Below are 6,025 nucleotides of genomic sequence, written 5' to 3'. Positions count from 1 at the left end.
TCCCCGAAAAAAACCTTACCTAATTTATGCACGGTCCCTACCGTACAAGGAACCTAACTTGAAAATTGGCGTTATAACGCCGTTTGGTGCGCCCCGGATGATGTTCGCAGGTGGAGCACGTGTTGAAGTCTTGGGAGGGTCCTCTTGAACGACTCGAGCTGCTTGACGTCGAGCTTACGGACAGTTTGCGCGTCCTTCGCGCGATCGGGTTTAGCAGCAGCCTCCAATGCTTAGTTCTGAAGGACAATACCTACGACGTCGTAAGCGAGGACGAGGATGCCGTCGAATGGTGCGCAGTCACCGTGGGGAAGCTCGCGTCGGTGTTGGCAGCCCTGCCCCGCCTGCACACCTTCGTCCTGCTCTCCGACATGCAGTTCTTGCGCCACTCACGCGCGACCTGGCGGCCCGTGCACCGGCGGCTCCAGGAACTGGTGAGGACCGCTCCCCGGCCACTGCACGTGGGGTTCCTGACCACCAAGACTGAGGAGTTCACCGTTTACGCCAGACACTCCGACCTGGAGAGTTTCTCTTGTCATCTGTGTGAGGGGGCAAAGACGGCTGCCGCGCGCGGCGGCTACGGCACCTCCCAGCAGGGCACCCGGCGCCAGTCCACGCTCTCACCCGCGCAGTTATGGGTGCTGAATGAGGCTGCAAGATTTGTTCACATCCCGTAGTTCATGGACGTAGATGCAGTGCCTGACAAAATGATTTTCTAACTATATGACCAGTTTCTTTTCGCTGTATCAAATAATGTGTGTATTTAATTCTTTACACCGTGGTGCATTGGCGCCTATAATCAACGACTTATTTTTTGTCACAACGTGCCACACGTTTGTCACGTTTGTTCAGGAGTGCCTGCTTGTCTGGACCGTCTGGACCCACTGCAGATGTCTCACCTAAAAAGAGCGAGTTTTTTTTCACCTTGCTCCGTTTAAGTGATAATGTAGAAACCTTGCTCCTATTGATTTTGATTCTAAAGTCTCACTCAAATTAAGAGAGATTAACTTTAGGAATCCTACTCAAAAAAGGCGAGGGTTCCCCAATTATCACTCAAATATAGTCACGTTTGACTTGCTGCTCTAATCGAGCGAGGAAATCAAACTTCGCTCTCTGGAGAGCGAGAAAATGTACAACAAATTCTTTCGCTCTAAGAATATGTGTCAACATGTTACGGACACGAGTTTAACACTGGAAAAACAATGGTGACATAACTGGTTTTAATCGAGGGGGCCTCAACTCTGGCAATCTGGTGTACATCCACCCCGGCAATCCACGATAACCTTCGGCAAACTTCGACAATCTTAGTCAATCTCTAGGTAATCGGCTGCAAAAGCCATGCTTTTTGCCTACATTCAGGGTAACATCAGTGCGCTTTGCCTAGTTAGGCTACAAATGGTTTATGCCTAATATTCGTCAAGCAATCTGGCAAACTTGGCAGTCTGGTGTACATCCTACAAGAGAGTTGAGGCCCCCTCGGTTTTAATGCTTAAAGAAGACACTAAATATGACAACCCCTATAAAAGGCATTAAAACTACTCGAAAGGTGTTAAATTTAATGCTTTTGGTCATTATCGTGCCTTTGCAAAGGCATCAAAATTTAGCACACCTTTAGAGGCATTATGTACTCCTCGATTTTCCTGTGAATTTGATGCCCACAAGCTTCAAGATGAAGATTCACGTCACAAGCGTCACAAAATAGAGGCAGTCTATCGCGTACCTACTTTTGGTCAGTGTCATAGCCACAGACAACATGAACAGGCCCAGAGATGGTAAGGGAGATTTTCTTTTTGTTCGGGAGGGGGGCGGGGTAGCTATTTGGGCGGCGTGTGCCACACGCGTTTTTGCGCGTCGAATTAATTCAATAAACTCGGCAGCAACCACTCGAGCTGAACGCAATTCCATTGTCGCTCCAACGCCGCGCTACAGTCGTGACGGACACCACAACAAAGGCTTAATGGGGAGAAGCGCGCGGCGAAAGGCAAGAAGTGCCGTTTGCCGTTTTCCAAGAAAATATTTGGCTCCGCGGACTGCAAACGGGTATAACGGGTCCTTCCAGGAAAACGGCTCGCGCATTGCTTACAGATTGCCACTTCTAGTTTGGGGCGCGAAATAATGAACTGGCGACGCAGAACGCGAAACTAAAGAGAATGCGGCCAAAAGTGGCCAAAACACCAAACCTGGCCGAACCTCCATATTTGAGACCAAAGCGCGCCCGTCGACAAAACACAGGCTCCGCAATGGAGCCAAAGCATCCCAACTCTGGGAAAAACGGGCGACCCCTTTCCGGCCATGACACGTCCATGGAACAGCTTTTCACTTTTCCTCTTATGTGGTCTCTATCGGAAGTTCATAGCGGCACCAAAGCCCTTTGGAGGCAACTCAGGAGGGACGGCGAGTGAGAGAGATTGGGGGAGGGGGGAACGTTATTAAGCACCTTGGGGGTGAGGAGAAAATCGCTGCCGACCATTCCTAGGAAAGTTGAGCGCAAACTTGGAGAAGTACAGGCGGGGCGGCCCCGCGCAGCGCCGCACAGCTGGAGCGGCCGGAGAAGAGGAAGGTCTCCAGTTATATGTAGTGTGATTGCACTCATAGCTTCCTCCCACCCTCCGCCCTCTATCACACCCTCCCCGAGCCGTGCACCCCACCCCAACCTCACTTTTCTCCCTCCCTCCCCTCTCTCTCTCTCTCTCTCTCTCTCTCTCTCTCTCTCTCTCTCTCTCCCCCTCCCGCACTCGCGCGCTCCAGCGGCTATACTAGCTTTGGCTGCCGGCGGCAGCCAGGCTCCCGCGAGAAGGGGGGAAAATATAGAGCGGAAACAGAGCGCCAGGAAGAAGGGGGGGGGGGAGAAGGTGAGCGTAATGCACTCAGTGATCGTCAGCGCCACCAATGTCTTCATCTTCCTGGTCAGCGGGAGTGAGTGAGGCGGGTGCGGGCGAGTGAGGGAGGGGCAGAGAGGGAGGGAAGTGGGAATGAACTGCCGCTGGTGGGGATGAAAGCGGCCTGGTCGGTCCAGTCCTCCTCCCTCCATAGTGGCGGCGGGGACACCAAAAAGCCCCCGGAGTCCGCCGGGCAGTCCCCGTGGGTGGAATGGGAAAGGGAGGGGGGGAGGGGCGAAGGGACTCGACGTGTGAAATATTGGTGGTGGACACAAGATGACGTGGCGGGGCAGGGCGAGCCATAGGGCCACGGCCAGGAAGGGGTGGAGTGAGTGAGTGAGGGAGACACAGAGAGAGAGAGTTACTCGGAGGAAATGCTGCGTGGAGGGTCAGTCGGCGTTCTGCGGCTGTTGCTGTTAGGACGATAGAGTGGTCCCAGTGATTAGAACGGAGGGTTGGAAAGTGGAAGCGGTGTGGGAGGGGGGGGGAGACAAGAAGGTGACCCACGGCTGAGGACAAGAACGGCGCGATACGATAAGGGAGCGTACACGAGGACTGCGCACTTTAGGATGTGGAGTTTGTCGATGATGGCGACTAGCGAGGGGAGAAACAGCAGCTGGCCTTCACTGCCTAAGCGGAAACATCCTGCAGGCGCAGAAGGACACACTCCTCCTGAATCCTCCCCCTCGGATTTCATCGGTGTTCACGATGAGTCCTGCGCCCCCCTGCCCTCCCCACCCCAGCCAGAAATAGCTGCGCAACTTACATTTTTTTAACTACGCGTGATTTCCCCGCGGGCGGCTCCAGGCCCCAGGGCGGGGCCGGGCTTGGCACGCGACGGTCTCAAGTCTCCTCGGCTGCAGTCCGGAAGTGGAACCGGAAGTGAAACGGCAAACAGCGCGAGATTTGGCGACAAAACAGCCGGAGCAGAGGAGGGTGGAGGGAATGGGCGGGGTGGGTAGAAGATTTGCCGTCCGAACGGAGCCGCCGACGGGACGATGCGGGGGTCGGCGGGCCGGGTCAGGGACGGCGCGGGGGCCGCGGACCCAACTCCGAGGTAACTCCGACGACGACGTCGACGCGTCGCGTCATCCCCTCCGGACGGACGGACGGACGGACGGAGCCGGCACGGCGGCGGCCCGCGCCGACACTCGTCCGTCCCCACCGCCAACACCACTTCAAAACTTTTAACTTGATTTCCTGATGATGGAGACGCCCGTCAAGATTGGGGAGGGGAGGGATGGGGTAGGAAATGGGAGCCTGGCCGCGGAGCCCCGGGCAGCCCCGGGCCCAGGGACGAGGGCGAGAGCGACCGTCTTGATTTTTTTTCCAACCTACACGACGATGGCGAAGTGTGCGATTGTAGACGTTCGCGTGTTGTTAAGCGAATGGTAGATGGGGTAATGGTAATAATGGCATGTAGCTACGCACAATCTTTTAAATTTTACTGCACCAAAAGTGTTGTTCTGGAAGTTTTTGGTTATTGTGTGGTGGTGGCGGTACCCGTGTCGCTCGTGACGCGCCGCCGCACGACCGACCTCCCGAGGCTCTGCACCATCATGATACGGGGATGAGCCGCTCCGGCTCCCTGGACCGGGATGGACAAAGTTGACAACTCTTTGGAGCCGCGGCGCGAGGAATCTCCGGTACCTCTCTCTCTTACTCTCTCTCTCTCTCTAGCGCTCTCTCTTTCTCTCACTCTCTCTGTCTCTGTGTAACTTTCGTCAATTTTCCCTCTCTGCCACGCTTCCGCCCGTCGGGCAAGTGTCCGCCGCGCGCGGGAGCGGGGAGCGGACCGCGAGAAGGTTCGTGGCACCTTCAACGCCACTTGCCGCACGCCCAGCAAAATATTATTTGAAAAAAACAAACAAAAAAACTAAACGCAATTTTTCTAGCTGGATATTCAATGTAAACCGCCCAAAAATTTACTCCTTCACCTCTATTTCACTCACTCTCTCTCGCTCGCTCGCATTCGCATGCTCGCCCGCCATCATTGTTTCTCTAAAGGCAATGAAAGTTTAAGGGGAACTCAGATATTATTTTCCGACCATTGCCAAAATTGGCAATGGTTACTGCCTTTGGGATGACAATGACCGACTCGTTGCCGCTGGAAATAAGGTATTACTTTGGCGCCATTGCCTTGGCGCCGTTCATCGCCCAAAAGACGCTTCGCAGTGACACAAAAGGTATTGATCATCGCCAATAAATGGCAATGATCAATACCTTTACAAAAAAAACAGTGATCTCTCCCTCTCCATCTCCCTCTCCTTCTATCCCCTCCCCCTCTCTCCCTCTCTTCTCCTCTCCCTCTCTCCTCTCCCTCTCTCCTCTCCCTCTCTTCCTCTCTCTCCCTCTCTCTTCTCCATCTCTCCCTTCTCTCCCTTACTCTCTCTCGCTCTCCCTCTATCCTCCAGAAGCGAGGTTCACGACACCTCCTTTTGACTCTCCGGGCCGGCGGGGGAGCGCGGGTCAAATACCTTGGAGTAATGCACGCCGCGCACTCTGTGCAAATCCCTGGGTCGGTCGGGACGGAGGGGAGGGGTCGGCAGAGACAAAAAGGACGACCGCCACGCCCCGCCACGCCCCGCCGCACCGCGGAAATGGAAGGAACGTGTTCATCGCGGCCTAAGGGGCCGAGGAATTCTAAACTCTTTCTTGATGAAAGATGAGCCAGGCTCCGGCCGCCTCGGCCTGGCTCGGGGTGGGGCGGGGCCCCGCCCGCTCCCCCTGCTCTCTGGGAGTTCAGTGCCGGTGGCCGCCAGTGGCCGCGCCGAGCCGAGCCGGGCGCGCAGGGGGGAGAAAACTTGTTCTTTTACCGCGCGCGAGGAGAGGTTGTCCTAACTGAGTCAACTGTTCAAATCGTATATATGGGCGAGACGGGCCCGGCCAAGAGCGGGCGAGACGTGGCGAGGAGGGATAGGGGCCCGGGCCAGGGCGCGCACACTCGCACCCTGACGGCCCCTGGCGTGCGCGTCACAACGCCCTTCACATCGGTTTTACTTTGCCGCGCGCGCCACTCTCGGCGGCCAGTCGAGGCTCCACGCAGCCCCCTACACAGCACGCACTTTTACCGTAAAAAGTTTCTCTCTCTCTCTCTCTCTCTCTCTCTCTCTCTCTCTCTCTCTCTCTCTCTCTCTCTCCCTCCCTCT

The sequence above is a fragment of the Frankliniella occidentalis genome, unplaced genomic scaffold (assembly GCF_000697945.3).
Source record: "Frankliniella occidentalis isolate FOCC.00 unplaced genomic scaffold, Focc_3.1 Scaffold31, whole genome shotgun sequence".
In the NCBI taxonomy this organism is placed as follows: Eukaryota; Metazoa; Arthropoda; class Insecta; order Thysanoptera; family Thripidae; genus Frankliniella; species Frankliniella occidentalis.
This window is presented reverse-complemented; position numbering follows the sequence as displayed.